We start from the raw sequence: 7,946 nt of genomic DNA, 5'->3' as shown, positions 1-7,946 counted from the left end.
TGTGTTGACATATATATTAAGAAGTGACCAGATTTTATGAAAAAGGTTCTTGTGGAGGCAGCTTGGATTTTGTGCTTTGTTGAATGCATCAATTCAGGTGTTGTAAAAACTGATCTGTTCTGGAGGGAGAGATTGAAACACTTTCCACATGATAGGTGGTTAAACATGATATATTCACTCTCTATTGCTTTAATAATTTTATTTTTTTCTCTTCATGGATTGTCAAATAACAGTACAATCTCTGATCTGGCTCTTGTTTAGGTAGCTGATTTAATTAGTAGTTTGCCTTAAGCTCCCCCAACTACTGGATTATCAGTATAAAATCAATGATGATGATGTGTACTGGTGTAGTTGTTGGTAATGGGGACAACACATTATCGAGATGATTAGGAGTAAAAGTCTCTTAATTATCAAGTAAGAGCTAGCTAGAAAAAAAATAAACTACACCTAGCTAGCTAGTTTATTTGGAATCCAAATTCAGATTCCTTTCTTTCAAACCCAGATTTCTGATCGGGGTCAATGATCGTTACTGTCTCTCCTTTGATGAGTTCCATCCAAGTAAAGCAATTACTAAAACTAACAAAAAAAATAAAAATAAAAACTGCCAGCGCAAGGAAAAATGAAATATTTAACAATTATTAAAGAGCTTTCCCATTGACCTAATTTGATATGGAGGAATTTTCCCAGCGAGGAGATGGTTGAGGTTGATGATCATGGCATGAAAAAATTGATTAATCGAAGTACCATTGCCTTCTCCTGAATAACTCCACACAAACAACCATCATAAATACAAAGACAAATATTAATGGGACAAGTTTTATAGCAGAACCATTTGATTCACCTCAGTGAACTCTTGATTTGACTTTAAATCAATTGATGATCTGTCATGTTTAAGTTTTAATATTTCGTGCAAGAGGTCTGTCTTTGTTTTTACCAACTTTCCTGGGCTCAGCAGCTTTGCATGTTCCTGTCACAACCAGTACTAATTAAGTTCTTAGTTGATTTCCTAGCTGTCCATTTTTGTTGTTTTTTTGAAAAGGTTGTACATAGAGATTTCTTATGAAGTTGCATGCATGGTTTCAAATACTATGATCTTCTTCATTGTTTAAATGACACAAACAATAAAATTTTGCTCAAAATATGCTTATTTATCAGCAAGTCACTAATGAAAAAGAAAACAGAAATTAGCTTAAAGAAATCAGTCACTTCAAGAATTTATAGCTATTATTCATCTCCCAATTTTTGCAAATTTACATCAGAAGGACGGGAAAAGTATAAAATGTTGGAGTTTGATTTGGTTATCTCCACTGGTTCTGCACAATAATCTTGTAGGTTAAATATATATATATATATATATATATATATATGTATCTATCAAATCATATGCATGTCAAGCTGAGTTTGATGCATAGAGTACTTAGTTCATGATGATCATGTTAGGATGCAAGATTGTTGTGAACATTAAGCTGTCTAGCACCACAGATCATAAATTACTAATAATAGGTATTTAGCTGTTAGTGCAAAATACTTATAAGTAGCAACAGGAACTTAGTGCAAAAACCATTGAAGTAGTATCTGGCTTTCTTGTTATATTATATCACAAGTTTGGTTTGGGCTGAGATTCTGGAAGATTAATGTAGAAAAATGTCTTAAATAATAATTGCGATGAAAATTTCTGCTATTGTTCATGTGCAGATTATGTTATCTCCAAATTGTCACTTTGGAGATTCCCAAGTTGGAATTTTCTTTTGCCCAGCGAACATATACTTGGATTTCCAACTCCGGACATCTAGATGTTTGCCACTCGATCACCAGGTTATCCACTTCTACGATGGCACATGGTTGCAGCGAAGTTGCGGATGTTCCACCCACCAATGTTTAAATTAATTGGGTCACCTAGCATTAGTTGTGGATGTTTATGCTTGTAAGAGACATTATATAGTTGCTTCAATTTGTAGTACTTAATTGTCTTCTAATAATGCACCAGATGCCAGTGTATAGTAATCTTAAAGGGGCGAATATGCTGCTGTATTGGATTGATGATTGAATTTATATATATATATATATATGCTATTACGGTTACAAGTATTTGGATTTTGTCTATTATTTGGTTTATCATACGATGTGTAGCAGTATTTGGTAATATTGTAAGTGCGTTGGAGCAGGAAATTAGGTACACAAAAAAAATGTTTATTTTGCATGCTGTCCTGGTAGCAAGGATTAAAGGGTATTTTCGGCACTTTATTTATCGCCGATAATAATAGTCAAAAAAATTAAACGTTTTTGCTACGAGTATAGTTTGTCAAGAATGGTTTGTATACATATTATAAAATCGCTAGTAATATTCTTTTCAAGCGAACTATATTCGCTGCAAAAGAGCTTAAATGGATACCATATTATTAGTGGCGAACTAAAATCACCGAAAAACAATATGTTCTAGCGATATTAATCGACGGAAAAAGTATTAACTAGACGACTTTCGAACACGCTGCGAAAAAGAGTACAATTTGCGACTGTGTTTTGTTTATTTGCGAAGGCAGAATATCGCGGCAAAAATTTTTTCCCAGCGAATTTAAGCAGAATTCCTTCTCTTGTTTGCAGCGATTGTTGTTAGTATTAGCAGCGAAAAAAATCGCTGCAAATAAAGTTTTATGCAGCAATTTTTGTAGATCGCTGTAGTAACTTATAATTGAGTAGATAATTGTGACTAACGTCTGGTGCAGTAAAAATCACTGTAAAAAAATATTTACAGCGATTTTAGGGGTTATTTGCAACGAATTTTAGCGCCGGAAAAGGCCCTGTTTCTTGTGGTGTGGATGAATTTGAGTTATCAGGCTGAGTGGATGAACTTGAGGTATCGGGCTGAGTTTATGAACGTGAGGTATTGGGTTGAGGTGGACTTGTAGATGGGATGGGCCAAGTGGGCTGAGAAGGTGTTAGAGAAAAAATTGGAGTTTGAGAAGGTGGGGAAAAATCAAATGAGGAAGGTAGAGGTATCGGACCCAGAATTGACGGAAGAGAGGAGGTGTTGAGTTGAGGAGGTTTATTTTGAATGGAGAAAGGAAAAAGGTGTTCATAAAAAATGACATTTCTTGAGAAATAAATTCGCCTAATGGGGACGTGTAAACACCTGTAGCTTTTGTGAAAGCCACTGTACCCCAAGAATACACATTGCATGGAGTGGAAGTCAATTTTATGGTGGTTATAAGGCCGAAGGTGAGGCCAACAAGTAGTCCCAAAAATTTTAAGAAATGTGTAATCTGGAGTTTTGGGGAAAAGTTTCTCATATGGAGATTTGTTTAGAAGGACTGGAGTGGGAAGCCTATTTATGAGATAAACCGCTGTGTGAAAAGCATCTGCCCAAAAGACTTAAGGTAAGGATGCTTGGGCCATAAGAGCAAGGCTCGTTTCAACGATGTGACGATGTTTTCTTTCCACAGCCCCATTTTGTTGATGGGTATGTGGACAAGATATTCTATGAGAAATACCTTGATTTTGGGAAAAATTATGAAGGCGGCGGTATTCACCACTCCAATCACTTTGAAGAGAAATTATTTTGGAGTTAAATAACAATTCAACATGTTTATGAAATTTAAGAAAAACTGGAAGAACTTCAGATTTTTGAACAATTGGATACCACCATGTATATCGAGTAAAGTCATCTAAAAAAGAAACATAGTATTTGAATCATTCTCTGGAAAGGACTGGGGCAGGACCCCATACATCAAAATAAACTAATTGAAGAGGCTTAGTTGAGCGTTGATGAGTTGACTGAAATGGGAGTTGAGTGCTTTTGGCTTGGCAGCAAGATGAACAAACTTGAGAAGTGTCATGGTGAGAAACAGGAAGAGAGTGTGTTGTTATGATGTGATGAACTAGTTGAAGAGATGGATGCCCAAGATGCGCATGCCACTGAGAAGAGGATGTACGCTCGCCAACAAAAGCTTGAGGAGGAGAGGAAGAGACTGCTGAGGGGAAGGAGTAGAGACCATCACTCATTGGCCCATAGAGAAGAGTAATCATCGTCGTTGAGTACTTCACAACAAAAAAAGAACTATGAAACTCAAAAAAGACAGAATTGTCAAAACAAAATTGTCTAATATAAATGAGATTTTTTGTAATATCAAGAACATGTAACAAATTTTTTAGAAGAAAAGTATGAGAAGAAGTGGAGAGGGTAGAGTCACCAATGTTAGAAATGGGTAGTGCCGAGCCATCACCAATACGTATCTGATCATTACCACCATAGGGAGTTGAGTTGGGGTTGAGGTTGGATATGTTAGAAGTGAGATGATTTGTAGTTGTTGTGTCAAGATACTAGGCCATGGAGGGGGAAGAGGCAGATGTGGTGTAATGTGCACTGAGTGATTTTGGAGGATCACTTTGATACGAATGATCAAAACGGAGTGCAACATGTCCCACCCTGCCACAAACTTCTCATGTTGGCTTAGAGTGAGGAGGAGGGGAAGGCAGATTGGTAGAATAGTTGGGAAAGTATGTGGGTGGAGAGGGAAAAATGGATCGACCCCTGTCCCACCCTACCACAGAACTTCTCATGTTGAAGCTTAGAGTCACCAATGTTAGAAATGGGTAGTGCCGAGCCATCACCAATACGTATCTGATCATTACCACCATAGGGAGTTGAGTTGGGGTTGAGGTTGGATATGTTAGAAGTGAGATGATTTGTAGTTGTTGTGTCAAGATACTAGGCCATGGAGGGGGAAGAGGCAGATGTGGTGTAATGTGCACTGAGTGATTTTGGAGGATCACTTTGATACGAATGATCAAAACGGGTTGAGTGCAACATGAGGTTGGCTTAGAGTGAGGAGGAGGGGAAGGCAGATTGGTAGAATCGACCCCTGCCACAACCACGATAATTACTGTGATGAGAGCCACGATAAGAACCACGACCAGGAGCAGGGGAGGTTGTGGTGATATTGGCTGAAAGGTCAGTAGAGGCAGGGAGATGATTGGAGTGGGCTAGAAGACATTCATGGGTTAATAGAAGACTGTAAAGTTCTTCTGGGGATAAGGGCTCAACCTGTGCAGTCACTAAGGTAACAAAGGCATCATACTCATTACTAAGTCCAGCAAGTAGATATGAAAGAAATTCTTTAGAGCACAGAGGCGTGCCAACAACACTCATGGTGTTGGCAAGAGCACTAGAGACTAACGTCTAATTATCAATGGCGGGAGAGTCTCCTTTGCAAAAAAACCCCCAACCCACCTCCCTCCACCTCTCATCTTCCTCACCTTTCTCATCTCTTTATCGTAAAACTCACAAATGAAAACTTCTTACTTTGGCGTACTCAGATGGTCCCATACCTTTGGGGTCAACGGCTCTTCCATTTTGTTGATGGATCTGCTCTCCCTCTATCTCCTTTTCTTGTCGATAAAACCAAACCTAATCTCAAGTTCATTACTTGGACTCAAATTGACCAAAAAATTTTAAGTGCCCTCATCTCATCCCTCTCAGATAATCTAATGCCTTAGGTCATAGGTCATTCTACTGCCCGTGATGTCTGGAAAGCTTTGGACAAACTTTCACATCTCAATCTCATGCCCGTGTTGTCCAACTCCAGTATCAATTAATTAGCCACCATCTCCAAAGGATCTAGCTCCATCTCCGACTATTTTCGGAAGGTTAAACACATCTCTAATACCATATTAAAATGAAGAATTTCATATATTGAGTTTTCTTATTATTTGTTGGATATACAGGGTGCTCTATATAGACAAGCAATGCTCTATGCCTCGCATACATTGTATCGAGCAATTGGTGTGTGCCGGCAATTCTAGCATAGTTGTGAGTTGGTTACAACAAAATGCAATTCCTTAATACAAAGAATATTCTTACAACAGTTTTACACAAAGGTTTGAGAAGATTTTGCCAAGTGATGATGCGGAGGACCCTTGCACAACACTGAGTTGGGACCACTTTCAATTAGGCTCTTTTGTGAAGCTGAGTTTGATTTATTTTTTGTGATTGAGCTTTTAATTTCATCTGATCATATATATATATATATATATTATATATATATATATACACACATATATTTTAGAATAGATGAAGATAACATGTCCATGAGTGACCCCCTCTCAATTTTATTAAAAGCCCTCACTTATGACGGAGGAAAACCGTAATAACAAACAAGACATTTGAGATTTACAAATAATCAAAGAAAACATCCCAAATCTCAAAAATAAAAAATAAAAAACGTTACCATAAACAAACTAAACAAGCCTTAAAAAAAAGGCTAAAAAAACATGATATTTTGTCTTTCTTTTTTCAGGAAATGTTTATTTATTTCTAATATATATACTGTTTCCATCATTAATTGGTTGCTCCTGATCCATGATCTTAGCTAGAGTGGTCTCCTTACTCAATCATGGTACGTGGTCATGAGTCTATTTTTCATTAGACCATTTTTGGGACACAATCTGCCGGAGCGCGGCCATCGATCGAGGTCGACCACGCAGATCACATGCATGCGGCCTCCATGCACTACCCCGCTATCTGGTGGAGTCCCACTTCACAGACATGCTTTTTCACTCTCTTCTCCACTGTTGCTTCAAGTGACAACTTAAACCTACAATCCAAAATACACAATAATATTTGACATTCATGCCTTATAGTGTGTCGTCATGGTTGGACGTCCATGCTTCGGCAACAATATTGTCACCTATGCACATTCTTGATCTCGTTCACAGTACTAGAGCCTTAATTATTTGGTTGATCAACACACACACACACACACACATATATATATATATATATATATATACATACATACAAGGGATCGGCTCCGGATGCATTAGTCCCAGGGTGCACCTGACATAATAATTTAAATTAAAAAAAATAGTGAAAAAGTCAATAGCTTATTTTAATCAAATTAATAATATTTAATATTAATATTAATATTAATTATATTCTAATTAAATTAATAATTAATATTATATATTGAATGTTTTAAGTATTTTATTAATTAAATTTACTTAAAGTTGAATTTTACAATGAGAATGATCTAAAGTGTTTATGTTCTAAAGAGTAAAGTCATTTTAATTCTTTTATTTAAAAAAATTGAAAAAAAAAAGGAAAATGAGTACACTATCAAAATAAAAAGGACATGAAAAGAGACATCAATTTATGTGTGTCGCGGGACTATTAAGGATTTTTTGGTAAAACATGATCATTCATTAAATTCTATAATTGAGCTACACGTCAAATAGTCAAGAGTTTTAAGGACCTTTTAATAAAATAAGATCTTTTATTAAATTATATAAAAGAACTATACGTCAAATGATCAAAAATTTTAAAAGCCTTTTAGTAAAATATGACTTAACAGAAAAATAAGAAAAATTAATAAAATAATAATAAAAATTATTATTTATAATTAAATAGTCACTTATTATAATAGAATATATATGCAAGAGCAGCCTAATAAATATATATACCACAAATTTAGGCATATTAATTGTTGTAGTACTTTAATTTGGTAGTAATTTGTAAATTCCTTGGATTCACTTATGACCAGCTTTTATAACCTCTCTTTTTATTAATATAATTATTACAAGTACTACTGCTGATGAGCGGAGAAAAAACAATTATACATAGATGAGTTAATATACAATGCATGCAGTATACGTACGTACGTATGTATAGCCATTAAATTATGCAAAGGATCATCACTAAATTGGCTAGCTAGCTGCAAGCCGATCTTTAATGAGCGGCAGGGCCGGCGCCTACAAAACTAAAAAGTAGGCTAATTGAATGTAGTATTGGTGTTGGCATCGACCTCCAACCACCCGGAGCCTTCCTCACAACTGCCCTAAGTTTCTACGTCTACGTCAAAATAAAAATAAAAATATATATATATATAATATAAAATAAAGAATAAAAATAAAGTAAAATAAAACTTTTTCGTGCAATGATCTCTAGCGAGCAA

This window comes from Juglans regia, chromosome 3, assembly GCF_001411555.2.
Source record: "Juglans regia cultivar Chandler chromosome 3, Walnut 2.0, whole genome shotgun sequence".
Lineage (NCBI taxonomy): Eukaryota > Viridiplantae > Streptophyta > Magnoliopsida > Fagales > Juglandaceae > Juglans > Juglans regia.
The sequence above is the reverse complement of the archived record's forward strand: the minus strand, read 5'-3'. Positions refer to the sequence as shown.